Source organism: Chlorocebus sabaeus, chromosome 1 (genome assembly GCF_047675955.1).
Source record: "Chlorocebus sabaeus isolate Y175 chromosome 1, mChlSab1.0.hap1, whole genome shotgun sequence".
Lineage (NCBI taxonomy): Eukaryota > Metazoa > Chordata > Mammalia > Primates > Cercopithecidae > Chlorocebus > Chlorocebus sabaeus.
In genome coordinates this window covers 6,010,326-6,037,928 of record NC_132904.1, presented here as the reverse complement: position 1 = coordinate 6,037,928, position 27,603 = coordinate 6,010,326, and the positions used below count along the sequence as shown (strand labels likewise).

The 27,603-nt window shown below is 40.1% G+C and overlaps 1 protein-coding gene across 24 annotated transcripts in view; it reads left to right on the top strand.

The window, feature by feature from the left end:
* Positions 1–27,603, top strand: part of PPP6R3 (protein phosphatase 6 regulatory subunit 3) — a 155,863-nt gene that overhangs the window by 14,978 nt on the left and 113,282 nt on the right. For 2 of the 24 annotated variants that reach the window (XM_073010392.1, XM_073010369.1), the window contains exon 2: positions 684–952. The exons of the other annotated variants lie outside the window; for them this stretch is intronic. The gene's annotated coding sequence lies outside the window, so the exon portion shown is untranslated. The remainder of the gene's footprint in view (positions 1–683; positions 953–27,603) is intronic. 24 annotated transcript variants of the gene reach the window in all.

The following is a 27,603-nucleotide window of genomic DNA, read 5'->3' as shown; positions in this document are numbered from 1 at the left end:
ACCCAGGCTGGAGTGCAGTGGCGTGATCTTGGCTCACTACAACCTCTGCCTTCCGGTTTCAAGCGATTCTCCTGCCTCAGCCTCCCAAGTAGCTGGGATTACAGGCACTCGCCACCACGCCTGGCTAATTTTTGTACTTTTAGTAGAGATGGGGTTTTACCATGTTGGCCAGGCTGGTCTCGAACTCCGGACCTCATGATACACCTGCCCCAGCCTTCCAAAGTTTTGGAATTACAGGCGTGAGCCACTGCACCCGGCCCAGGGTGGTCTTTTAACTCCTGGGCTCAAGCAATCCTCCCACTTTGGCCTCCCAAAGTATTGGAATTTAGAGGCGTGAGCCCCCATGCCCAACCAAGTTAAGAATTTTAAACTTGCCTGTGACTTGCACAATTTGTCATTCTGTAAATCTTTGTTTCTATGAATATTTTCCCACTAAAGCATATCTATAGGCTGAAAACTTAAGTATCTTTTGTCAAGGTGTTATGTAACTATGACAAGTGACTTTTGGTTACTGTTTGCCTTATATATCCTTTTCTGCCCTTTTACTTTCAAGCCCTTTTGTGGTCTTAATGTTTTAGACGTGCATTTTGAAAGCCACACATAGCTAAATTATAGTTTATAATTTGACTCTAAACTGATGAGTTGGTGCACTTGGTAATTTTTTTTTTTTTTTTTTGAGACAGTCTCACTGTGTCGCCCAGGCTGGAGTGCAGTGGTGTGAGCTCAGCTTACTGCAACCTCCACCTCCCGGGTTCAAGTGATTCTCCTGCGTCAGCATCCTGAGTAGCTGGGACTACAGGCGTGCACCACCATGCCCAGCTAATTTTTGTGCCTTCAGTAGAGACGGGGTTTCACCATGTTAGCCAGGATGGTCTTGATCTGATCCACCTGCCTCAGCCTCCCAAAGTGCTGGGATTACAGGCGCGAGCCACCATTACTGGCCAGTCTGAAGGTAATTTTATACAATATTTTCATATATGAAACAAATTTGTATACATTGAACCATCAGAAAGCAAAGGTGTCACTATCTCAGCCATCCATGTGGACAATCTATGGTTGCTAGACATCACAATTGTTTCTAACATGAATTTATAGGCTATCAGTAAGCAATCATTTTCTTATGATTATTCACATATAAGTACTTAACAGTAAGGGATATGGCATACCATTAATACAATTAAAAAACAATGCGTAGAGGGTAACTAAGCAGCATAGTTGCATCACCGGAATACCTGTAACTGCTATTAAACAGCAGCAGATGCAGGGGGCCAGGAGGGTCTTTTTCCCCTTGGAGACGCTGAATAAACTGTGTTGTGCGCCTGCATTTGGACTGTGGTCTGTCACATGAGGTCAAGGTGGAATTTTTTACTTGTGGTATTAAAAATGTTTGGATTTTGGAGCATTTATGATTTTGGATTGTTTGATGAGGGATGCTCAACCTATACTTTTATATTGTCATTCTTAAAAAGGTTGTTTTGCCTGATATCCAGTTCTGGCTCAATGATTGTTTTCCCTTAGCACTTTGACAGCACTTCCATCTTCTTTTGCCATTGTTGGTGTTGAGAGTGATTAGAAGTTAGGTGTCAGTTGTTCCTCTGCAGGTCATCTCTAGCTTCTAAACTCTTTCTTCCATTTTTTAAAGTCTTTTTTTTCTCATTATTCTTCAGTTTCACTAAGAATTATTTATGTAGAGTTCTTATTTCTTACCCTTTCTCTGCCTGAGGGTTGGTTTCTTTCTTTCTTTTTTTTTTTTGAGACGGGTCCTTGCTCTGTCGCGCAGGCTGGAGTGCAGTGGTGCTATCCTGGCTCACTGTAGCCTTGGACACCTGGACTCATGTGATCCTCCCACCTCAGCCTCCCGAGTAGCTGGAACTACAGGTGCAAGCCACCACCCCTGGCTAATTTTTGTATTTTTTTTTTTTTTAATGAAGAGGGTTTTGCTATGTTGACCAGGCTGGTCTCCTAGGCTCAAGTGATTATCCTGCCTTGGCCTCCCAAAGTGCTGGGATAACAAGTGTGAGTTACCACGCCTGGCCTGGTATATTTCTTCAATTAAAAAAAAAATTCTCAGCCATTTTTGCTTTGATATTTCTCACCTGCTTTTTCAGTTATCTCCTTCTAGTACTCTTTTGAGATCTTATATTTAGTATATTTTCTATAATGCGTTGTTTCAGCTATATGGACTAAATATTCGGTAGGTAATACCAGTGGTTGCATGCTTTTCTGCTCTGATCTTTTGATGTTTCTTTCTGAAAACTTATTTCCTCTTGTGTTTGCTGTTTTTGATTTTGTGGTAACCAATCTTTGTCTGCCATGCTCTAATTTGATGAGAATGGCCAAATGCCCTCCGTACATTTGTAGTCAATGTTCAACAAATATTTTTTGAGCTCTTCTATACCAGACACTGTCTGGGCACTTGGTATTTACCAAAGAACAGAATAGATAATATTCTGTACCTTGGTAGAACTTAGCATCTAGTGAAACAAACTTCTAGGGTAGGGATGGAGGTAGCTGTGAGAATTTTCTTGTTTTTATAAGCCTAGCTTTGCATTTAAAGAGGTGCTTTAATATCAGTGTCCAGGATTTTTACATATTCCAGGCTTAAAGTGCTTCTCCTGTTGGCCAGTTCAGCAAATGTTTTGTTTTATTTTTAGGTTGCTGGTATTATCTGCTATTTTGGATTATTCTTTTGGAGTCTCGATATGTCCAAATAACCAAGTACCAGATATGTGTTCTGAATAAGTGCCAGCTAGTATTCAAAATATTTAAAAAATTACAATAGGGGATTTTCATTTTGCTAAGAGTTAGCAAATATATGACTTTTTCCCTCCTTCATATGGAGTGTTCTTGTGTCAATTTCAGGAAATTCTTAGAGATTTTCAACTCTTTTACATTAGTTAGCTCATTTTTTATATCCAGAAATGGGAAAGATTTCAAGGATAATTACCATTTTGAAATGGGATCATTTGATTGCTAGAAAATGTTAACATTGACTCCAGCCAAGTACAGAACATTAAAAACAATCTGGAAAAAGGGATATGGATCAAAATAGATTATGAGCCAAATCTGTCTCGAGGAAGGAAGAGAGTAGAATTCAGCATTTATAATACATGGCCTATCCCAAGAGAGGGGAGGGACTATTTTATACATAAAAAAAATTAAAAACCTTACTTTGACCAATAAATTAAGAAGAGGCAATCAGAAACAAGAGCCATGGAGGGACATAATGACATATAGGCTGGGACTAGTACTGGAGTTCATTTTGTGACACTCTGGTATCAGATCCTGTCAGTTCTGGTCCTGTCTCTGCCATGGTCTTCATTGAGGGTTAGGGGCTTTCGTGGCAGCAGGAGCACACTGCTGATCCCAGAAGCACAGGGTTAAGAACTAACTGCCTTAAATACGATCTTAGTGATTTTCAGTGGAGCCAAGGAGTTGGAATTGCATAGGCAGTGTAACTTCATCAAACTTCAAAGAGCCAAAGCTTGATAATCTTTCAGGGTTATGAGAAAAAGAATGAGAGGGGATTATAGAGGACATGGGTTAGAGAGAGAGAGCTGGTTTAGCAGAATTGTTGTGAGGATTAAAGATAAGTATTACTGGACATGTTTGTATCTATCTCCAGAAGAAAGTAGAGTCCATTCTCTCCGTTTACCATATTGTCAGGCCTAACATTTTTCAGTTCTTGGTATCAATTACTAGTAAAGTGCCTCATGGTTAGTGTAAACCTTCAGCAGCCTGCTGTGCTTACTTACCTCCACTTGCAGGAGGTAGGTGTGTCTTTTTATTTTGCTTGCTCAGTGCCTGCTGTTAAATTGTCACTTGCGCTTGATTCTTTACATGTGTTACTTTTAACTCTTTATTCCTTCTAGATGAGTGTGAAGTGTGAGGTAGTCATCTTAAGATGAAGCAGCTGGGAAGAAGGGAGGCAGTCTGGCCATAATGGTTAGGAAGAAGGGAAGGTCATTAAGGTAGTCAGAAGTGGGTTAGAACCTTGGTTTGACTATGACTAGCTGTCTGACCTTGGGCAAGTTGTCTCACCTTTCTTTCTTTTTTTTTTTCGAGACGGAGTCTTGCTCTGTCGCCCAGGTTGGAGTGCAGTGGTGCAATCTCGGCTCACTGCAAGCTCCGCCTCCCGGGTTTATGCCATTCTCCTGCCTCAGCCTCCCAAGTAGCTGGGACTACAGGCGCCCGCCACCTCGCCTGGCTAGTTTTTTGTATTTTTGTAGAGACGGGGTTTCACTGTGTTAGCCAGGATGGTCTCGATCTCCTGACCTCATGATCCGTCCGTCTCGGCCTCCCAAAGTCCTGGGATTACAGGCTTGAGCCACTGCGCCCAGCCAAATTTTCTCACCTTTCTAAGCTCCAGTTTCTTCACATGTAAAATGAGAATCATATTAAAATTATCCCAGCTGGGTGCGGTGGCTCATGCCTGTAATCCCAGCACTTAGCACTTTGGGAGGCTGAGGCAGGCGGATCACCTGAGGTCAAGAGTTCAAGACTAGCCTGGCCAACATGGTGAAACCCTGTCTCTACTTAAAAAAAAAAAAAAAAAAAAATTAGCCAGGTGTGGTGGCGGGCACCTGTAATCCCAGCTACTTAGGAGGCTGAGGCAGGAAAATCGCTTGAACCCGGGAGGCAGAGGTTGCAGTGAGCCAAGATAATGCCAGTGCATTCCAGCCTGGGCAACAGAGTGAGACTGCCAAAAAAAAAAAAGAAAAAAAAAAACTAAACTCCTACCTTTCTCATAGAAAATGACTTTGGGTAATTTGAAATTGTGGAGTGTTTTGTTTTTGCAAGTTTTCTAGTGTAGAAGTCCTAAACTTACACAGAATAAGTGGTTAAATGTTAATTAATAGTAGCTTATTTTATGCACTCTGGCTTTGGTTTTGAAGTCTTGACTGGAGGTAGGATATTGTAAACTTTTTTATTCAACTGACTTTCCTTTTTTGGTTTGGGATAGAAAGTCTTAGTTTTTTTTTTTTAAAATTAATATGTGATATTTATTTTGAAAAAAATTATAGAGAAGGCTAAAATCCATTCTGATCACCTTTTCCAAATCCTTTTCCATCTTCTGTTGTTACTGGTTTTGTGTTTCCTTTCTTGATTTTTTTTCTGGATATTTGCGTATATTTGCTGGGTATGTGTGTTTTATATAAATATAATAGCACCATACTATTGTGCGGTTCTTTTTTCATTCATCTCTTTTCACTGAGTCCCATGTAGTACTAATAGGTCTACCTTTTTCTTTTTGATAGCTGCATACTAAGGGTATACTTTATCGCCGTTTCCCATATCAGGGGTCTTTAGATTTTGTTGTTGTTATCACAAACAATTCAGCTGGCTTTTAGTTCGATGTAATAAAGTTGTTTGTTCTCGGAAGCCTTTAGAATTACATTGTTCAGTACAGAAATAAAACACTAAGTTATAAGCTGAGTTCTTTTGCTTTTTTGTCCTTGCAAGTAAAGTACAAATGTTTAAGCAAAGGGAAGAAAACTTTTCTTAGAAATGTATTTTGTTTATCTCCTTTCAAAATGAGATATGACATTGCTTTTAAATTCTATAAATGACTAGCAAATCTTTTAAACTTGTGGGAAAATACATAACATAAAGTTTGCATTTTCACCATTTCTAAAAAAGTTCCCAGCAAAATTGAGCAAAAAATATGGAGAGTTCCCATATACTCCTGTCTCCACACTTTTGCAATAACATCCCTCAGGAGAATGGTGCATTTGTTAGAGTTGATGAACCTACAGCAACACATTATCATCCAAAGTCCATACTTTACATTAGGGTTTACTCTTGGTGTTACACACACTGTAAGTTTTTTAGGCTGGAGTGTAGTGGTGTGATCTTGGTTCACTGTAACCTCTGCCTCTCGGGTTCCAGTGATTCCCCTGCCTCAGCCTCCTGAGTAGCTGGGATTACAGGCACTTGCCACCAGCCTGGCTAACTTTTGTATTTTTAGTAGAGATGGGGTTTCACCATGTTGGCCAGCCTGGTCTCAAATTCCTGACTTCAGGTGATCTGCCCTCCTTGGTCTCCCAAAGTGCTGGGATTACAGGTGTGAGCTACTGTGCCCAGTCATATTCTATAAGTTTTGAAAAATGTGTAAGGACATGTAGACACCATTGTATCATACAGAATAGTTTCACTGCCCTAGAAATCCTCTGTGCCTCATCTATTCATTCCCACCTCACTGCAACTTCTGGCAACCACTAATCCTTTTACTGTCTGCATAGCTTTGTCCTTTCCAGAATGTCGTACATTGTTTATGTAGCCTTTTTATATTGGCTTCTTTCACATAATAATATGCGTTAAGTTTTCTTCATGTCTTTTCATGGCTTGATAGCTCATTCCTTTTTCGTGCTGAATAATATTCCATTGTCTGGATGTACCAAAATTTATTCATTCACCTACTGAAAGACATCTTGGTTGCTTCCAAATTTTGGCAATTGTGGGTAAAGATGCTGTAAATATCCGTGTGCAGGTTTTTGTGTGGACATAAATTTTTCAGTATACTTGGGCAAATACCAAGGAGTATGACTGCTGTATGGTACAGAAAGAGTATGTTTAGTTTTGGAAGAAACTGCCAAATCATATTCCGCAGTGGCTGTACCATTTTATATTTCCACCAGCGATGAATGAGAGTTCCTCTTGCCCCACATTCTTGCCAGTGTTTCATGATGTGTCTTGGGTTTGGCCATTTTAATAGATGAGGGCTATCTCATTGTTGCTTTAATTTGCAGTTCCCTAATGATGTATGATGTTGAACATGTTTTCAAATGCTTACTTGCTGTCTGTTAATGTTTGCTCAGGTCTTTCGTCCATTTTAAAATCAGGTTTTCATTTTTTTGAGTTGTAAGTGTTTTTGTATATAAAATATATATATTTTGAGACAGAGTTTCACTCTCGTTGCCCAGGGTGGAGTGTAATGACATAGTCTCGGCTCACTGCAACCTCTACCTCCTGAGTTCAACCGATTTTCCTGCCTCAGCCTCCTGAGAAGCTGAGATTACAGGTGCTGGCCACCACGCCCAACTAATTTTTGTATTTTAGTAGAGACGGGGTTTCACCGTGTTTGGTCAGGCTGGTCCCAAACTCCTGACCTCAGATGGTCCACCCACCTCGGTCTCCCAAAGTGCTGAGATTATAGGCATGAGCCACAGCGCCCAGCCTTCTTTATATATTTTGGATAATAGTTGATTATCAAATGTGTTATCAGATTTTGATCAGGATTGCATTGAATCTGTAGATCAAGTTAGGCAGAATTGATACCATGACAGTGTTGAGCCTTCTTATCTATGAACATGGAATATCTCTTCATTTGTTTAGTTCTTCTTTGGGGTCTGTCATCAGAGTTTTATAGTTTTCCTCATATATTTTGTACATATTTTGTTTTATATGTAAGTATTTCATTTTTTGGATATGCTAATATAATTTTTTTTTCATTTTCAAATTCCACTTGGTTCCTTGCAGGTATATAGGAAAGCAATTGATGTTTGTATATTAACCTTGTAGCCTGTAACCTTGGTATAATCGCTTATTAGTTCGGGGACTTTTGTTTTTTCCACTTCCTTCAGATTTTCTCCATCATGTTGTCTGTCAAAAAAGACAGTTTTATTTTATCCTTTCCAATCTGTACACTTTTTATTTCTTTTTCTTACTGACTTCCAGTATGATGTGATGGAAGAGGATGGGGAGAGGGAACATCTTTGCCCGCTTCCTGATCTTAGTGGGAAAGCTTTAATTTCTCACCATCTATTATGATGATAGTTGTAGGTTTTTGATAGATGTTGTTTATCAAGTTGAGGAAGCTTCTTACTATTCCTAGTTTTCTGAGTGTTTTTTGAAATCATGAACAGGTGTTGGATTTTGTTAAATGCCTTTTCTGCATCTGTTGATGTGATCATGTGAGTCTTCTTGAACCTATTGATTTGATGGATCGTATTACTTGATTTAAAAAATTATTTATTTTGAGACAAGAGTCTAACTTTGTCACCTAGGCTGGAGTGCAGTGGGATGATCTTGGCTCACTGCAGCCTTGGCCTTCTGGGCTTAAGCAATTCTGTCTCAGCCTCCCAGGTAGCAGGGACTACAGGTATGTGCCATCATGCCCGGCAAAGATTTTTGAATATTAAAGCAGCCTTGGCTGGGCACGGTGGCTCACACCTATAATCTCAACACTTTGTGAGGCCGAGGCAGACAGATCACTTGAGGCCAGGAGTTGGAGACCAGCCTGGGTAACACAGTGAAACCCCGTCTTAACTAAAAATACAAAAAAAAAAAAAAAAAAAAAAAAAAAAAGCTATGCCTAATTTTTTGAGACTCAAAAAGAGTCTCAAAAAGAAAAAAATTAAAAGCAGCCTTAAATACGGGATAAATACTTGGTTGTGGTATATAGTTTTTTAAAATATATAATGCTTTTTATGTATAATTCTTTTTATATGTTGATTCAGTTTTCTCATATTTTGTTGAGGATTTTTACATCTGTGTTCATGAGAGATATTGGTCTGTACTTGCCTTGTAGTGTCCTTGTCTGGTTTTGGTATTATGATTATGCCGACCTCATAGAATAGAATTAGAAAGTATTCCGTCTGTGACAACTGGGCGCCGTGGCTCACATCTGTAATCCCAACACTTTGGGAGGCTGAGGCGGGTGGATCACAGGGTCGGGAGATCAAGACCATCCTGGCTAACACGGTGAAACCCCATTTCTACTAAAAATACAGAAATGTAGCTGGGTGTGGTGGTGGGCATCTGTAGTCTCAACTCCTCAGGAGGCTGAGGCAGGAGAATGGCGTGAACCTGGGAGGAGGAGCTTGCAGTGAGCTGAGATCACACCCTGCACTCCAGCCTGGGTGACAGAGCAAGACTCCGTCTAAAAAAAAAAGTATTCTCTTTTCTGGAAGCGAATTTAGAGAATTGGTAAAATTTTTTCCTTAAATATTCAGTAGAATTCATCAGTGAACCCATGTGGGCCTAGTGCTCTCTGTTTTAGAAGGTTATTCAAATTTTAAATTTATAGGCCCTTAAGATGATCTCCGTTTGTGTACATTTTGGCAGATTGTTGACTTTCAAGGAATTGTTCCATTTCATTTAGGTTATTAAAGTTTTGAGCATAGAATAGTTGATGATATTTCCTTGTTCCTTTAATGACCATGGTATCTGTAGTAATGTCATTTTTCATTTTTAGTATTGGAAATTATGTCTTCTCTCATTTCTCTTTCTCCTTAGCCTGGCTAGAGTTGCGTTGATTTTATTGTTCTTTTCTGAAAACCACCTTTTGTCTTTTTCTCTCTTGATTTCCTGTTTTCAGTTTCATTGATTTCTGCTCTAATTCTTACTTCTTTTCTTATGCTTACTTTGGAATTAATTTGCTCTACTTTTTCTGGTTTCCTAAGATAGAAGATTAGATTATTGGTTCTGGATCTTCTTTTTTAGTGTATTACTCAATGCTATAAATTTCCTTCTAGATACTGTTTTTGCTGTATCCCACAAGTTTTGATAAATTGTATTTTTCAAGGCCAGGTGCGATGGCTCATGCCTGTAATCCCCAGCACTTTGGGAGGCCGAGGCAGGCGGATCACTTGAGGCCAGGAATTAGATCAGCCTGGTGGCCAACATGGCAAAACCCCATCTCCACTAAAAGTACAAAAATTAGCCGGGCATGGTGGCACATGCCTGTAATCCCAGCTACTCAGGAGGCTGAGGCATGAGAATTGCCTGAACCTGGGAGGCAGAGGTTGCAGTGAATGTAGATTGCACCACTGCACTCCAGCTTGGGTGACAGAGCAAGACTGTCTCAACAAATAAAAAAAAAAAAAAAAAAAAAAAAAAAATTGTATTTTTTTATTTACTTAAAAATACTTTTAACTTTCTCTTGAGATTTCTTTTTGATCCCCATGTTATTTAGAAGTATGTTATTTAATCTTCAGGTATTTGGGGATTTTTCAGTTGTCTTTATGTTATTGATTTCTAGTTTAATTTCATTGTGGTCTGAGAGTACATTGTATGATTTCTGTTATGTGTTTTAAGGCCCAGAGTGTGGGCTGTCTTGGTGAATGTTCTATATGAACTTCAGAAGGATCTGCTGTTGTTGAAATAATGTATAGATGTCAATTATATCCAGTAGATCGATGGTGCTATTGAGTTCATCATGTCCTTAATGATTTTCTGCCTGTTGGATTTGCCCATTTCTACCTGTTGGATTTGCCCATTTCTGATGGAGGGGTGTCGAAGTTTCCAACTATGATAGTAGATTCATCTGTTCCCCCTTGCAGGTCTATCAGTTTTTGTCTCATGTATTTTGACAGTGTTATTAGGCAAATACACATTAAGGATTGTTACGTCTTCTTGGAATATTTCCTCCTCTATCATTATATAATACCTCTCTTTAGCCTTGATAACTTATTATGAAGTCTGCTGTGTCTGCAATTAATACAGCTACTCCTGTTAACTTTTGATTAGAGTTAGCATGATATATCTTTTTCCATCCCTTTCCTTTTTTTTTTTTTTTTAAACAGGGACTTGCTCTATAGCCCAGGCTGCAGTGCAGTGGCACAGTCATAGCTCAGTGTAACCTCCCAAGTGTGTGCCACCATACCCAGCTAATTAAAAAAAAAATTTTTTTTGTAGAGATGATGCCTCGCTGTGTTGCCCAGGCTGGTCTTGAGCTCCTGGGCTCAAGCAGTCCTCCTATCTTGGCCTCCCAAAGAGTTAGGATTATAGGTGTGAGCCCAGCCCCCCATTCCTTTACTTTTGATCTACATGTGTCTTTGTATTTAAAGTGGCATTGTTTTCTTATTTTTGGTTTCTATGTTTTTGTTGGGAGCCACGGGGGAACGGCTTCTTCCCTGTCAATAGAGGTGCTCACAATTTTCTCAGCCACTCCAAGTTTGGGCCCTAGAGCACCTGGGGGGTCCTGGTGATGGCTGGACACATCAGGCATGTTCTCATCGTGTAGAAGGGGCACTGGCTAGTTGTAGGGTGTGTCCTGATTGATCATGATGGCCTCCTTGGTGTAGGGGCCGAGTAGGGGTAGAATCACAGAAGCTGGTGATGGTTAAGGACACATTGACTCAGTCATTCTTGAGGAAGGCAACAAGTCTCGCTGCCATCTTGGTCTTGAATCTGGCAACAGCTAGGTTCCTTGTAGACGACATATAGTTGCGTCTTACTTTTTGATACACTCTGAAAATTGCTCTTTTAATTGGTGTACTTAGACCATTGACCTTTAATGTGATTGTTGATACAGTTGGATTAATATCTGTGATACTTATTGCTGTTTTCCAGGTTTTGCCCTTATTTTTTTGTTCCTACTTTTGTCACGTATACTTTTTCTGCCTTTTTTGGTTTTAATTGATCATTTTATATGATTTCCATTTTTATCTTCTTTCTTAGCATGTTTATTAAACTACTGTTTTTGACTTTTAAAGGGTTACACTGGAGTTTGCAACATTTATTTGCGGTTAATCTATGTCCACTTCCAAATAACACTACACAGGTAATGCATGTACAGGCATATCTCATTTTATTGTGGCTCACTTTATTACACTTTGCGGATACTCTGTGCGTGTGTTTTAAGGAACAAATTGAAGGTTTATGGAACTTTGTATTTGCTAGGCTATCAGCGCTATTTTTCCAGTTGCATGTGCTCACTTTAGCATTTTTTATTGGTAAAATACTTATAATTAAAGTCTGTGCTTTTTTTTTTTTTTTTAAAGACGTAACGGTATTGCTCTCTTAATAGTGTAAACATAATGTTTGCATATGGGAAACCAATATATTTGTGTGACTCACTTTATTGTGACATTTGCTTTATTGTGATAGTCTGGAACTGATCCTGTAATATCTCTGAGGTATGCCTTTACCAGTAATAACAAATATTTCTGATTCCTCATTCCTGTCTCGTCATTTTTACTTATTCATAAGCATGTATAAATACATAAGGAAGCATACTTGAGTACATTGTTGTTATTTTTTTGAACAAACTACTGTTAATTAAGAAGAAAAATCAACTTTTTTTTGAACCTTCACTTATTCTCTCCCCAGTACTCTAATCTGTGTTTCCTACCTGGATCATTTTCCTTCTTTCTGAAGTAATTTTGTCATCATAGGTTTACTGGAAACAAATCCCCTCAATTTTGTTTGTCTCTTTCACGTTGAAGGATACTTTTGCAGGGTGCAGAATTCTAGGTTGGTGTTATTTTTCCCCCTCTCAGTACCGTAAATATTTTATTCTACTCTTTCCTGCTCGCATGGTTTCTAAGGAGAAGTTAGATATAATTCTTGCCTTTGCTACCCTGTAGGTAAGGTCCCCCCCAACTCTGATTTCTTTTAAGATTTTTTTTGGATTTTCTGAAATTTGACTATGATATTCCTCGGTGTTGTTTTTTTTGGTGGGGGTAAGTGGGGAGGTCATTGCTTGGCTTTTTATTGGCGTTGTTTCCTGAGCTTCTGGATCTATGGTTTGGTGCCTGACAACAATCTGGGAAAATCTCAGTCATTATTACTTCAAATATTGCTTCTTTCCCCCTTTTTCCACATATTCCCATCACATGTGTTATACTTTTTGTAGTTGTCCCATAGTTCTTGGATATTTTCTGGTTTTCTTTTTTTTTCTTTTGTATTTTTTCTCTTTCCTTTTCAGTTACAGAAGTTTCTATTGTCATCCTAATACTCAGATTCTTTCTTCAACCGTGTTTAGTCTACTAATAGATCCACAGAGGGATTCTTCATTTCTGTTACAGTGTCTTTCTCTAGCATTTCTAGTTGATTATTTCTTAGAATTTCCATCTGTCTCCTTATGTTGTCTTTCTGTTCTTGCTTGTTGTCTGCCTTTTTCACTAAAGGCTTTAGCGTATTAATCGTGTTTTTTAAAAAATTGCTTGTAGCTGGGCATGGCCTATAATCTCAGCACTTTGGGAGGCTGAGGCAGGCAGGTTGCTTGACTCAGGAGTTTGAGACCAACCTGGCCAACATGATGAAACCCCATCTCTACAAAAAGTACAAAAATTTGCTGGGCATGGTGGCGCCCACTTGTAGTCCCAGCTACTTTTAGGGCTGAGGCAGGAGGATCACTTGAGCCTAGGAAGTCAAGGCTGCAGTGAGCCTTGTTTGTGTCACTGCACTCCAGCCTGGGTGACAAAGGGAGATCCTGTCTCCAAAAAAAAAAAATTGCTGGTTTGGTAATTTTGCCATTCCAGCCATCTCTGACTCTGGTAGTGATGCTTGTTCAGTGTCATTGTTAAACTTTTTTTTTCCCGAAGTCTCAGTGTTTCAGCCAGAAGGTTGTTGAGTGTCTTTAGCTGTGTGTGTGTGTGTGTGTGTCTGTGTGTCTGTGTGTCTGTGTGTTTGAGACAGAGTCTTGCTCTGTTGCCCAGGCCAGAGCGCAGTGGTGCAATCATCTTCTAAGTGCAAGGATCCTCCCACCTCAGCCTCCTGAGTAGCTAGGACTACAGTCAGACACCACTGTGCCCAGCTATGTTTTTAAAAATTTATTTTTTATAGAGACGGGTGTTGCTGTGTTGCCCAGGCTTGTCCTGAACTCCTGGGCTCAAGCAGTCCTCCTACCTCACCCTCCTGAAGTGTTGGGTTTACAGCTGTGAGCCACTGCTCCCAGCCCATTTTAACTGTTTCAGAGTGGACAGTTCAGTGGCATTAAGTACATCCACATTGTTGATCAGCCATGACCACCATCCATCTCCAGAATGGTTTTCATCTTCCCATACTGACACACAGTACCCATTAAATCATCTTTTGGCTTCCTTGGCCTACATTGAAAGAGGAGTTGCCTTGGGCTAAACATAAATTACAGTTAACACTAATGATAGCTGATGAGCTTAAAAAAAAAATCACAAAAAAACCTCCACGTTTTAAGAAAGTTTATGAATTTGTGTTAGGCCTCATTCAAAGCTGTCCTGGGCCACTGGTTGGACAAGCTTACATTAAACACTGACTTCCCATTAGCCACTCCCGCCCAGACCCTGAGAACTGCCATTCTACTGTCTCCATGAATTTGACTACTCGTAAGTACCTCGTATAAATTGCATCATACAGTATTTGTCCTTTTATCACTGGCTTCAAGTACAGTGTCTTCAAGGTTTACCCGTGTTGTGGCATGTGTCTGAATTTCCTTTCTTTTTTTATTTTTAAATTTTTTAGAGACAGGGTCTTGCTCTTTTGCTGGATACAGTGGCATGATCATAGCTCACTGCAACATCATACTCCTGGGCTCAAGGGATCTTCCCACCTTAGCCTCCCTAGTAGCTGGAACTGTGGGTGTGCACCACCATGCCTGGCTAAGTTTTATTTTTATTTTTTGAGGTCTTGCTATGTTGCCCAGGCTAGTCTTGCCTGGCTTCAAGTGATCCTCCCACCTTGGCCTCCCAAAGTGCTGGGATTTCAGGCCTAAGCCACTGCGCCTGACAGACTTTCCTTTAAGGCTGAATTTTATTTCATGATATGTATATACAACATTGCTTATCCCTTTATCCATCAATGGACACTACATTGCCTCTGGCTTTTGGCCAGTGAGAGTGATGCTGCCATGAACATGGGTGTATAAACATCTGTTCAAGGCTCTGCTTTCAGTTCTTTAGGGTATATACCCAGAAGTGGAGTAGCTAGATCATATGGCAGTTCTCATTCTACTTTTTTGAGGAGCTGCCATACTGTTTTCTGTGACTGCACCGTTTTACATTGCCCCAGTGGCGCCTGAGGGTTTCACTTTGCCCACATCAGCTAGCACCTTTTTTTGAGTGCTTAGACATGAGCTGTACGGTGGTTTTCAAAGCATTGTTGGTTGCTTAAATCCTTCTGGCAGCAAAATCCAGGGAAGTTTTCTTTGTAGAATTTACAAGATCTGTGGTACCATATTTTCCTGGTTCTCTTCCTACCATTCTTGGCCTCTCTTAATTTTCTTCCGGGCCACTTTCACATTTTGTTCTCCAGCCTTTATTATTTTCCACACTGTCCCTTGGGTGGTCTCCACTTTCATGGCTGAACTTACCAGGTATGTGCTAAATGATGCTCATACCTACTTCTAACCCTGATTTTCTGTTGAGTTCTGGTGCTTAATGGGCATTTCCACTTGTGCTCATTCTGCCCTCAAAGCAGTTATGACCCTGGTAATGTAGGGTCTAAGTGCTAGTGAGCCTGAGTCCTGATTACTTCCAAAGCCTGGTTATTTGCTCTCTTAGCTTCAGTTTCCTTGCTTACATATGGGAAAGATAACCGTTATTTTAAGGATTAAATGATAGTTCATATAATGTTTATATTACAGTATGCATTGGTGGTAGTTAGCATGTCTAGCGATTATCACTATTATTCTTTGTATAATTTCTTCCTCAATTTCATAAATTTTTAAAAATTGTCATGAGATTATGTAATCAAAAGGTGTTGCCATTTTTAATTTTTAATTTTTTAGAGACAGAGTCTTGCTTTGTCACCTAGGCTGGTGTGTAATGGTACGAACATAGCTTGCTGCAACTTTCAGTCCTGGGTTCAAAGTGATCCTCCTGCTACAGCCTCCCAGTAGCTAGGACAACAGGTGTGAGCCATCATGCCTGGGTTAAAAAAAATTATATGTATAAAACGTATATAATATATAACATATATGTTATATAACATAAAATATAAAAAATATAAAAAATAATATAAAAATATAATTTATATAGTATAAAAATTATATAATATGTATAAAACGTATATAATATATAACATATTATATATAACATGTATAATATGTTATATATTATATACGTTTTATACATATTATATATATAGTAGAGATAAGGTCTTACTGTGTTGCCCAGGGTGATCTCAAACTCCAGACCTCCCACAGTACTGGATTAGAGGCATGAGCCACTGCACCTGGTCAAGGTACTGTTATTTTTATTAATCTCGTATGTCATTATAGTACCCTTTTTAAAAAAAAGCTGGTACCTGGCCAGGTGTGGTGGCTCATGCCTGTAATCCCAGCACTTTGGGAGGCCGAGGTGAGCAGATCATGAGGTCAGGAAATGAGACCACCTTGGCTAACACGGTGAAACCCCATCTCTACTAAAAATACAAAAAAATTAGCTGGGCGTGGTGGTGGGCTCCTGTAGTCCCAGCTACTCTGGAGGCTGAGGCAGGAGAATAGCGTGAACCTGGGAGGTGGAGCTTGCAGTGAGCCGAGATCACACCACTGCACTCCAGCCTAGGTGACAGAGCGAGACACTGTCTCAAAAAAATAAATAATTAAAAAAAGCTGGTACCTGTATGCAAGTGTATCAGCAATAGATGAATGGACCTGTTTCCCTATATTCCCCTCCCAGTATTAATTAGTTCTAATTATTTATGATTTGTTTGCTGGTTCACTGGATATAAAGGAATACCTTATGGATTTTCATTAAGAAAATTAATGAGCCGGGCGCGGTGGCTCAAGCCTGTAATCCCAGCACTTTGGGAGGCTGAGACGGGCGGATCACGAGGTCAGGAGATCGAGACCATCCTGGCTAACTCGGTGAAACCCCGTCTCTACCAAAAAATACAAAAAAAAACTAGCCGGGCGAGGTGGCGGGCGCCTGTAGTCCCAGCTACTTGGGAGGCTGAGGCAGGAGAATGGCGTAAACCCGGGAGGCGGAGCTTGCAGTGAGCTGAGATCCGGCCACTGCACTCCACCCTGGGCGACAAAGCAAGACTCCGTCTCAAAAAAAAAAAAAAAAAAAAAAGAAGAAAATTAATGAAAAACTAATAAGTTAAATATTAATGAAATGTTGACTTGCATTTTGGTTTTTTCTTGGCTGATTTCTTGATCACTGGGTTTCTATGTCTTTGGCTCCCACTAGGTATTGTATAAGCTTAAAAATTATCCTCTGATGTTTTGAGTTTACTCCCCTTTTTGAAAGGACTCTCTGTTTTGTTTTAATCTCTGTACTTTGTATCATTGCTTCTCTATTGTCTGGATCTTATGCATCACCCAGCACCATTATTGAGAACTGTATTTACAGCGAGCCCCTTCAAAACAAATTTTATATTTGTTTTTACAATATACAGTTAATTTCTTAGTGTCATCAGCTATAAATGAAAATTATTCAATAAATATTTCAGTGCCTGTGACGTGCCAGACTAAAAAATGTTTAAGAACTGCCTGGCACATATGAGATCCTCTGTAAAAGTAGTAGCCGTTGTGATACTTCCACATGTACCATAAACTTTTCTTTTCATAATTTGGTAGGCAGTAGCATGATGGAAATAGGGTGGCATTTTTGTGTCCTTCCTTAGGCACTTCCCTACTGTGTTACCTGGTTCAGTTACTATCTTTCCAGCTCAGATTATTTGTAAAACATGATATAACTTACTATATAAGATTGTGAGGGTCAAATGTAAATGTGTGAATACATTTGGTAAAGCAAAGTACAGATGCTAAAACCCTTAAAAAAATCTTTTCTTAGCACCTTCCTTTGCAAATATAGATTGCATTTTTCTTTTATAACAGCTTTATTGAGACAACTCACCCACTTAATGCATACGATTTAATGCTTTTTAGTATATTCATGGAGTTATGCAACTGTCATCACAATCACTTAGAATATTTTCATTATTCCACAAGAAACCCTATACCCGTTAGCAATTAGTAATCACTTTTCATTTTTCTCTCATCTCACTATACCTAGGCAACCACTACTGTACTTTCTGTTCCTATAGATGTGCCTATTCTGTGCATTTTATGTAAATGGAATCATACAAACATGGTCTTTTTTTGGGACTAGCTTTTTCCCCCTTAGCCATCTTTTCAAGATTTATCTGTGTAATATACATCAGTACTTCATTTCTTTCTTTTGCCAAATGATACTCATTATGTGGGGAATATTACCTTATATTTATTCATCAGTTGATAGATACTTGGATGTTTCTGAGTTTTGGCTTTTATGAATAATGGTACTGTGGACATTTATGTACAAATTTTTCTGTGAAAGTATGTTTTAATTCTCTTGGATACATACCTAGGAGTAGAATTGTTGGGTCATTATGGAGCTCTGTGTTTATTCTTTTGAGAAACTGCAAGACTATTCTCCAAAGTTTCTACACCATTTTACATTCCCACCAGCAGAGTGTAAGGATTCTGATTTTGTTACATCCATGCCAACACTTTTGTTTTTTGAGACAGAGTCTCACTCTGTTGCCCAGGCTGAAGTGTAGTGGTGCAGTCACAGCTCAGTACATGATAGCCTTGACCTCCTGGGCTGAAGTGATCCTCCCACCTCAGCCTCCCAAGTAGCTGGGACCACAGGCATGTGCCACCACATCTGGCTAATTTTTTTGAATTTTTCTTTTTTCTTTTTTTTTGTTGTTATTAAGACAAGGTTTCACTACGTTGTCCAGGCTGGTCTTGAGCTCCTGGGCTCAAGCGATCCTCTCCTCTCACCTTGGCTTCCCAAAGTGCTGGGATTACAGGTGTGAGCCACTGTGCCCAGTCTTTCCCATCCCTTCCCATTTCCCCTTCCTTTTTGAGATTGAGACTCTCTGTATTGTCCAGGCTGGACAGGGACTCCTGGATTCAAGCAATCCTCCTGCCTTAGCCTCTCTAGTGGCTGGGAATGTAGACATGTGACATTGCGCTTGCCTCATTTGCTTTTTTTTTTTTTTTTGAGACAGTCTTACTCTGTCACCCAGACTGGAGTGCAGTAGTGCAACCTCCGCCACCTGGGTTCAAGCAATTCTGTGCCTCAGCCTCCTGAGTAGCTGGGATTACAGGTGTGTGCCACCGCATCTGGCTAATTTTTGTATTTTTAGTAGAGTCTGGGTTTTGCCATGTTGGCCAGACTGGTCTCAAACTCCTGGCCTCAAGCAATTCACCCACTTCGGCTTCCTAAAGTGTTGGGATTACAGCAGTCTACTGTGCCTGGCCTCACTTGCTTATTTTAAAATTGAGTTGTTTGTCTTTATTACTGAGTTGTAGGAGTTTCTTATCTGTTCTGTATTCCTGTCTTTTTTTTGTTTTTCTTTTGAGACAGAGTCTTGCTCTCTCACCCAGGCTGGAGTGCAGTGATGCAGTCTTGGCTCACTGCAAACTCCGCTTCCCAGATTCACGCCGTTTTCCTGCCTCAGCCTCCCAAGTAGCTGGGATTACTGGTGCCTGCCTCCATGCCCGGCTAATTTTTTGTATTTTTAGTAGAGACGGGGTTTCACTGTTTTAACCATGATGGTCTCAATCTCCTGACCTCATGATCCACCTGCCTCGGCCTCCTAAAGTGCTGGGATTACAGGCGTGAGCCACGGCACCTGGCCTCTATATTCACCTGGCCTCTGTATCCCTGTCTTTTGAGACAGGGTTTCACTCTGTCACCTGGCTGGAGTGCAATGGTGTGATCACTGCTCACTGCAGCCTCCACTTCCCGGGTTCAGGTGATCTTCCCACCTCAGCCTCCTGAGTGTATGCTGCAGGAGGGACTACAAGTGTACTACCATGCCTGACTGATTTTTTTGTACTTTTTATAGAAACGGGGTTTTACCATGTTGCCCATGCTGGTCTCAAACTCCTGGGCTCAAATGGTCTACCTCCCTCGGCCTCCCAAAATGCTGGGACTACAGGCATGAGCCACTGCGCCCAACCTTGTATTTGTATATAAATCTTTATCAGATATGTGATTTGTCAGTATTCCATTCTTTGGGTTTTCTTTTCACTTCTTGATGGTGTTATTACTGAAGGATGAAAACTTTTAATTTGAAGTGCAATTATCTTATTTTTCTTTTGTCTTGTGTTTTTGGTGTCATATCTAAGAAAGTTTTGCTTAATCCATGGCCACAAAAATTAACTCCTGTGTTTTTTTCTGAGTTTTGATTGCCTTGTTTTTTAATAACCATACTTTATTGGATAGGTAAAAGAACTTTGGTTCAGATGAGATCATTGTTGTTTATTGTTGGATATTTAGGAACCATGTATTTGTGGATGACCTGGATTGTTTGTTATGTAGTTTTCCCCACAGTGTCATCTTCCTCTATATTTAGACATTTCTTTCTATTATAAGCACTTTGAACATTATTATATTATGACTTTGTGTTCAGTATAAACACCTTAGAATAAACTCATAGAAGTAGAATAATTGAACCAGGGGTATGTAGATTTTAACAGCTTTTTGTTATCTGTGGCCAGAAAAATTACCCCAGTTACCATTTTACCAGCAGTTCCAGTCAGTTTTATGTTAATACATTTTAAAATTTGTTTTATTAGGTGTAAATTTGAACATGCAGAAATTGAACAGTATAATGAAACTATCAATTAACCCAGCTCCAACAGCCATACACTCAAGGCCAGTCTTGTCCCACTTAACTTCCCCATTTCCCACCTCTCTTCTATATTGTTACTACTTAAAAACTCTATTGAATTACAATAGAAATATAGAAAAGTACATATAATAAGCAGATTTTCACAAGCTGAAATCCACCTGGGCAATGTCCACTTCCAGTTACGCCCTCTCCAGGGGCAGCTGGTATTCTAACAGCTAACAGCACCGATTAGCTTTGCCCAGTTTTATTTCTATTAAATAGAGTCTTACAGTAGGTACTCTTATATCTTTCTCTTGATGTTGTTTGTAAGATTATTGAAGTCATTACATACTGCTGATTATTTGTTACTGGTGCTTCACAAAATTTTGTCATAGGAAATTGTTCTGTTGTTGATGGACATTGGATAGACGGTAGCTTTGGGCTGTTACAAATAGTGCTGCTCTGAACATTCAGTTTGTGTCTTTTGGTCAACGACATACGTATGCGTATCTGTTGTTCAGTATACCTAAGGGTGAAACTGTTAGGGCATAGAGGTGTATGTATAGTGGTGGCATCTACTAAAGCTGTTGTACCAAATTAGGCTTCCATCAGCAGTGTGTGAAAGTTCCACTTACTCTGGATCCTCTCCAGTGTTTCATATTTTTCATCCTTTTCATTTTAGCCATGCTGGTAGCTGTGTAGTGATGTCTTATGGCAATTTTAATTTACAATAGTGAGGTCAACTGCTTTTTCATATGTTTATTGGTCATTTGGATATCCTTTTTTATGAAACATGTTTAAGCCTTTTTTTAAATATTATCTTTTTTTTGTTTGTATTACCTTTCTATTTTTTTGCTACATAATAAATTATCCCCAAGCGTAGTGGATTAAAACAGCAATCAGCATTATCTTGCAGTTTATGGGAGTCAGAAACTTGGGAGTGGCATGGTTGTCTGCTTCTGGCTTGGGTGTGATTAGCTCTCTGAAGCCTTCGTAGATCCACTGGAGAATCCGTTCTAAGGTGCCTCATTCACGTGCCTGGCAAGTAGGTTCTGGTTCTGGCTCTGGCTGTTGGTGGGAGACCTCAGGTCTTTTTCACATCAGCTTTTGCCAGGGATGTGTTAGTGTCCTGTTCTCAGGACATGGTGATAACTTCTCATTGAGAAGGTGATTCAAGAGAAAGGGCCCCAAGTGTGGAAGCTGTCATTTTTGTGACCTAGTCTTGGAAGTCACGTAGCGTCTAGCTTTCCCATGTTCTGTTTGTTAGAAGAGAGGCACATTGTGCACTTTTTAAAAAGTGACAGAGTCTCACTCCGTCACCTAGGCCAGAGTGCAGTGGCGCGATCACAGCTCACTGCAGCCTTGACCTTCCTGGCTCAAGGGATCCTTCCACTTCAGCCTCCTGAGTCGCTGGGCCCACAGGTGCGTGCACCACCACATCTGGCTAAGTTTTGTATTTTTTGTAGTTGGGGTTTTGCCATGTTTCCCAGGCTGGTCTCAAACTCCTGGGTTTGAGCATTCCCCCCACCTTGGCCCTCGAAAGTGCTGGGGATTATAGGCAAGAGCCACTGTGCCCAGCTGAGATGTATTTTAAAAGATCACTTGGTAGGATTTTTGTATTTTGGACAGGCATCTCTTGTCAAATGTATGTATTGTGAATATCTTTATCTATTCTGTGGGTCCTTGTCATGTCTTTTGAGGTGAAGAAATTCTATTAAATTTTTTTTCCTTTATAGTCCAGTTTTGTCCATTATATTTTGAAGATATTCAAATAATTATTGCTTCTTCTAGAAATATGTCAGTATATGTCCTCAGAGAATAAGGACTCTTAACTGTAACAACCACAAAACCTCACATCTTAAAAATAAAATGAACACACAATTGCTTGACATCATTCAGTACTTAGACTTGAAAGCTCCAGTTGTTTCATATAACTTTTTTGTGTGGTTTTCTAATTTTGGCAGTGGCAAATCAGGATCCAAATAAGAGCCACTTTTTTTTTTTCAGTCTGTGGGTTCCTCATTTTTTGCTCTTCTCCCACCATGCTATCTATTTGTGGGAGGACTGGGCTTCTTGTTTTGTGGTAATCCCCACAGTGTTGTGTAGCTTCTGTTTTCTGTGCACTGGTAGTTGGATCTTGAGGAAGTTTCTCTTGGAGAATAAACTTTGTTGGACTCTCACTTTAAACCTTTTTTTTTTTTGGAGACAAAGTCTCAACTCTGTTGCCCAAGCTGGAGTGCAGTGGCACGATCTCAGCTCACTGCAACCTCCACCACCTGGGTTCAGATGATTCTCCTGCCTCAGCCTCCCGACTACCTGGGACTACAGGCATGCACCACCACGCCTAGCTAATTTTTGTATTTTTTAGTAGAGACAGGTTTCACCATATTGGACAGGCTGGTCTCAAACTCATGACCTTGTGATCCGCCTGCCTCAGCCTCCCAAAGTGCTGGGATTACAGACGTGAGCCACCGGGCCCGGCCTGGAGAGGAATATTTTAAAAACCCACGGAAATGGCTTTGTTTATTCAACAGAACTTGTCTTGAATCTCTCAGCGCTTTGTTTTAGTTGCTGGGGAAACAGCACAAATAAAACAAATGTGAATTTACTTCGAGCAAATGTGGTGCACTCAGGAAAGTGTGCTAGGTCCACAGCCTCACCTCTGTGGGAGCCTCTGTGTTATCAGTGGGACAGAAGAAGGAAGGAAGGAAGGAGAGGAGCAGCCCTCCAACTAGGGAGACTGAGAAATGGCCAGTGAGAAAACGAGTGTGTGACATCAGAGAAGCCACGCGAGGAGAATGTTCTAATGAGGAGAGTCTTCTGGGGGACTGCCTTGCATGCTGCTGAGAGTGAGGTGTAAGTGAGGACAGAAGAGTTTCATTTGGATTTAGCCCCATCTGGAGGTTGTCAGTGACTTGAAAGAGCAGTTTGAACTGAGTGGTAGAGAGATTGCAGATTGGAATGAGGTGAAGAGGGAATGGTATCAGACAAAGGACTCTTTTTCTTTTTTTTAAATAACCCCTACAAATCATTGAGAAGACCAACCCAGTAGAAAAGTAGACAAAGTATATAAACAGACAGTTGGCAGAAAAGTAAAGTATAAATGGTTCTTAAATATATGAACAGTACTGAACCTCACTCAAGAGAAAAGCAAATGCATTGTTGACCAGGTGTGTGGAAACAGGCTTTCACCTATCACTGGGGGAATATGGATATACCTGACCTCCGTGGAGAGCCACTTGGCCATGTACTAATTAGAAGCGCACATTCTTTCATCCAGCAGATCCACTTCTGGAAATGCTGGCATATTTTTGTAATAGCAGAAAGTGAAAACTAAATGGTCATTAGTGGTGGCCTGGTTAAATCAGCAGTAAAACAAAGGAACGTCTATACCAGGTAAAGCATTATATTCCTGAAGAAAGTATACATTTTTTTTTTCTTACTATGCTGTAAGTCAGGTTCTTTGAGAGTTACTTTTTTTTTCGTTAAAATTTGTCAAGATTGAGAAACATACAGGTGGGTCTGGTATAGGCCACACAACGTATATAGAAAGGTGCCTTTGAAAAGAGCTGTGTAGAGCTTGTTCTGCCCTGACCCTCTACTTTTTCGCGTTTCACTTAAGTCAGTAGGCTATATTCCCTTCTCCAGATACCTGTTAGGATTCTTTTGAGTGGATTCTTTCCTATTTCATATATGTACTAGACTATACACCACAGGAAAGGGTATCTTACAATATCTTTATGGATGAATGCACACTTCAGTTTACCTTATTGCAGCTAAAAGTAATTGTACCTCTTGTCAAGAGAGCATCCCGTTTGGCTCACGGACAAAGGAAGCAAGCTCCTGATGCAATTTGAGAGCCCTGAAAGCAGCAAATGGGGATTCTACTTCAGCTGTCTAGTGTGGGAAGATTTTCTTGGTCAAGTTTTTGTTGGGGGAAAGAACAGTCCAAACCTTTGTGAGCTGTGTGTTCTCACCCCAGCTACATGCACGTGGCTATATAGAACTTTTTGCAGTTTGGCCTTCTTTGGAGATAGCAGCGTGTTTTTACATGTGCACTAAAGCAAAAATGAAAAACTAGGCACATGCTAGTAGACCAAATCAGCATCCTAGCAGAGCACACTGGCACTGTACAGTTTACATCCTCTGTCACTGGGGTCTGACTTCCATTTACTTCATTTCTTAAGAGTTTACACTGGTATTTATATTTGTTTTTCTTTATTTCTTTGAGTATCTTGGTTTCACTTGTTTTATTTGTTCTTTTCTATGTCTTCTTAGATCTAAAGGAATGAAGAATTTTAGGATTTGAAGTGTCTTAAGTAATCATTTAGTCTAAACCTCTCATTTGCAGATAAGAAAACAAGCTCAAGGCCGGGCGCGGTGGCTCAAGCCTGTAATCCCAGCACTTTGGGAGGCCGAGACGGGTGGATCACAAGGTCAGGAGATCGAGACCATCCTGGCTAACCCGGTGAAACCCCGTCTCTACTAAAAAAATACAAAAAACTAGCTGGGCGCGGTGGCGAGCGCCTGTAGTCCCAGCTACTCGGGAGGCTGAGGCAGGAGAATGGCGTGAACCCGGGAGGCGGAGCTTGCAGTGAGCTGAGATCCGGCCACTGCACTCCAGCCTGGGCGACAGAGCGAGACTCCGCCTCAAAAAAAAAAAAAAAAAGAAAACAAGCTCAGAGAGATGTGGTGACTTGCTCAAATAGTGACAGAACGTCCTCGGCCATATGGAGGGGTCATATAATACCCTTGTGTCCTCAGTTTGAGGTACCTCCCATAATTTTAAGGGGTATGTGGCTTTAATTACATTACTATTTGAATGAAGAATATTAATTTATATACTGCACTAGTTCATTTAGAATCATGGACACAATCGAGTTGAACTCTTCTACATTTTTTGGTTGAGAAAGTTAAGACCTAGAAGATGGAAATTTATTCATCCAAGATTACAGACCATAAACATTTATTCTGTGTTTAGATTTTTTTAATTGAATTATTTTTATTTATTTATTTAGAGAGAGAGGATCTTGGTATGTGTGCTTAGTTTTAACGTGAGTCAGAGCAGTGCTATCTAGTAGAACGTTGTATTAGGTTGGTGCAAAAGTAATTGCAGTTTGTGCAATTAAAAAGTAATGGTAAAAACCATGATTACTTTTCACCAACCTAATATAAGTAGTTGAAATTATTTTAAAATTCAACTCCCGGGGTAGTGGGGTGGAACAACAACAGAAAACCAGCTCCTTTGCCTGTACTAGCCACGTTTCAGGTGCTTAGTAACTGTGTGTGGCTGTGGCATTGGACCGCCCAGCTACAGGTGCTTAGTAACTGCGTGTGGCTGTGGCATTGGACCGCTCAGCTGTAGAGTGTTTCCCTTTCTTGTTAATCTTGTTTTTAGAAATGTTAGCGGTGGAGACCAAGGCATGTGAGTATGACTAGAATTGCCAGCTACACATTGGAAGGTTTAGGTTTAAAACTGGGAGTAAAGGGCCGGGTGCGGTGGCTCAAGCCTGTAATCATAGTACTTTGGGAGGCTGAAACGGGTGGATCACGAGGTCAGGAGATCGAGACCATCCTGGCTAACATGGTGAAACCCCGTCTCTACTAAAAAAAAAATACAAAAAACTAGCCGGGCGAGGTGGCGGGCACCTGTACTCGGGAGGCTGAGGCAGGAGAATGGCGTAAACCCAGGACGCGGAGCGTGCAGTGAGCTGAGATCTGGCTACTGCACTCCAGCCTGGGCAACAGAGTGAGACTCCATCTCAAAAAAACTCTTGGAGCTTGGGATAGTGCTACAACTAGTCCTGGCCTGAGCCTTTTCTTCATTCATGTTTTATCCTTTTTTTTCTTTATTTTTGGACACTGATAAGAACCTGTATGAGATTGTTTTTTCCCCCCGTGTTGTAGGTATCTTGTTTTACCAGTTTATTAAGTTGGTGCAAAAGTAATTGTGGATTTTGCCATTACTTTTAATTGCAAAAACCACAATTACTTTTGCACCAACCTAATAAAAATCCCAACCTTAGGCTCAAGTTCTCCTGGGCTCAAGCAGTTTTCTTACCTCTGCCTCCTGAATAGCTGGGACTGTAGGTGTGCACCACCACACCTGGCTAATTTTTATATTTTTGATAGAGACGGGGTCTTGCTATTTTGCACAGGCTGGTCTCTAACTCCTGGCCTCAAGTGATCCTCCTGCTTCAGCCCCCAAGGTAAGGTGTTGGGATTGTGGGCATGAACCACTACACCCAGCCCTTTATACTTAAAAAAAAAAATTTCCTAACCGTAAATTGATAAATTATAGCTATTATTTATAGGGTACAAAGTGATGTCATGATTCATGTATATAATGTAGAATAATCAAATCAAGTTAATTAATATTCATCACCACAAATACTTTTTTGTGGGGAGAAAATTGGAAATTCTCTTTGTGATTTTGAAATGCGCAGTGGGATGAGTATTTACTACATTCATCATGCTATGCACTATATCTCAAAGAAAAAACCCTTTTTTCCTCGTAATTAAGGCTTTGTCTCCCCTGACCATCATCTTCCCCATTCCTCTCACCTTCCAGCAGTCTTTGTACGCTTATCTCAGATAGTAACCACTTGATTGCCAAGATTCCATATAAGAAGTTTTGGTGTTTTTTACCTTTGTACTATGGATTATGGAAGTTTCAGCTTTTACATCAAATGAAGGTTGATTGTGTACCTTGGCTGAGCCCACTAAATACAGCTTGGTGATTGGGATCATGTAGTCATTTGTACCTTTGCTGTGCTTCCTTGCCCACTGTTGTTACGATAGGCAGAGATAGTTCTTTGGGCCCTACTTCAGATGTCGATGTACTAATTTATGACTTGGTTGTATTTTAATAGCAGCTTAGATTGTGTTGGCTTCATGTGTACCTACAGTGATTTGAGTGTCCATTAGGGTGCATAGCCAGACAATAATGTAATCCAATTAGGTGCCAAGGTGTTTACTTCAAGTACTTTACATACATGATTTTGCTTTTAGAAGGTGATAGTATGGATTTACCTTGGGTGTTTTGTACTTTACACAGTAGTCTTTTTGCTTTTTTTTTCTTTTTTTTTTGGTATGGTGATTATTGATTAATGGCTTAGAAGCCTTGGTACTCCTACCTCGGCCTGCATTAAAATGGTTGGTCTTTCTGAAATTGACTGATCGAGTTGCCTATATATAGATTTTTGTTGGAAGATGCCTCTGAATTCATGGGAATTAGGTTATTTATCAATAGTCATGTAAGTTGGTTGTTTCCTGATTATGGGCATTTGTGCAGTTATTTTGGATGGTTTTTGTATTTAAAATTTTGTGGATGATTTTTAAATTTGC